The sequence below is a fragment of the Macrobrachium rosenbergii genome, chromosome 24 (genome assembly GCF_040412425.1).
Source record: "Macrobrachium rosenbergii isolate ZJJX-2024 chromosome 24, ASM4041242v1, whole genome shotgun sequence".
Classification (NCBI taxonomy): domain Eukaryota; kingdom Metazoa; phylum Arthropoda; class Malacostraca; order Decapoda; family Palaemonidae; genus Macrobrachium; species Macrobrachium rosenbergii.
The window spans coordinates 20,252,613-20,253,392 of NC_089764.1; the positions used below are offsets into that span (position 1 = coordinate 20,252,613).

The 780-nt window shown below is 39.4% G+C and overlaps 1 protein-coding gene across 10 annotated transcripts in view; it reads right to left on the reverse strand.

The window, feature by feature from the left end:
- The window catches only part of LOC136851902 (uncharacterized), a 633,848-nt gene extending 633,818 nt beyond the window's left edge, over nucleotides 1–30 (reverse strand). For 3 of the 10 annotated variants that reach the window (XM_067126250.1, XM_067126248.1, XM_067126249.1), the window contains exon 1: nucleotides 1–29. This exon is cut by the window's left edge and continues 699 nt beyond it. The gene's annotated coding sequence lies outside the window, so the exon portion shown is untranslated. The other 7 variants (XM_067126254.1, XM_067126253.1, XM_067126251.1 and 4 more) reach the window with 5 other exon arrangements.
- Between the last annotated feature and the right edge of the window lie 750 nt (nucleotides 31–780).

Sequence of the window (780 nt, forward strand, 5' to 3'; positions counted from 1 at the left end):
GAGAGAGAGAGAGCCAGGGAGAGAGAGACAGAGAGAGGGAGAGAGGGCGGGACTTTTCTAAAGTTATGTCTCTCTCTCTCTCTCTCTCTCTCTCTCTCTCTCTCTCTCTCTCTCTCTCATACACACACGCGCACACAAAGTATGCCCAGCATCCACTTATGACAGCATGAAGGTTTTTCAAAACCCAGTAACCTAATTTCCAGCTGGTCGTTGCCTCACAATGTCTCATGACAATTTTGGGCTTTGCCCTAACACAGTTTTTCTCTCCTGTTGACCTGCTGCCTTACTCGTGCCGTAAATAGGTACAAATGTATAGACGAATTAGGAGCCTCTGTAACGCCTGTGTCCTACACTTTCTTTATTCGTTAATTCCTCATTCCCGCTTGCGATATCTCCTACGTACTTTTTATTTATTTTATTAATATTGGTGGATTACGTTACGAGATTAGCTGAGTGTTTATATAACATCTAGATCAATAAAACATTTTCTCTCTCTCTCTCTCTCTCTCTCTCTCTCTCTCTCTCTCTCTCTCTCTCTCTCTCTCTCTCTCTCTCGTACTAACTTTGCAATTTTAATTTTCCTTTTCTTGGATTCCTAAAATAAATGGCCTCTTCAAAGTCTTATTTTACATGTAATATACGCAAAGTTTCAAAATCTAGTGGGCAAAAAATAACACAAATAGTTGTCACGAACACGGTCAATAATTTATCGACAAAGATCACAAGCCTAAATTTTCAAATAAATACCGAAATAAAATTGGTTTCCTGCTAAACTTTAGT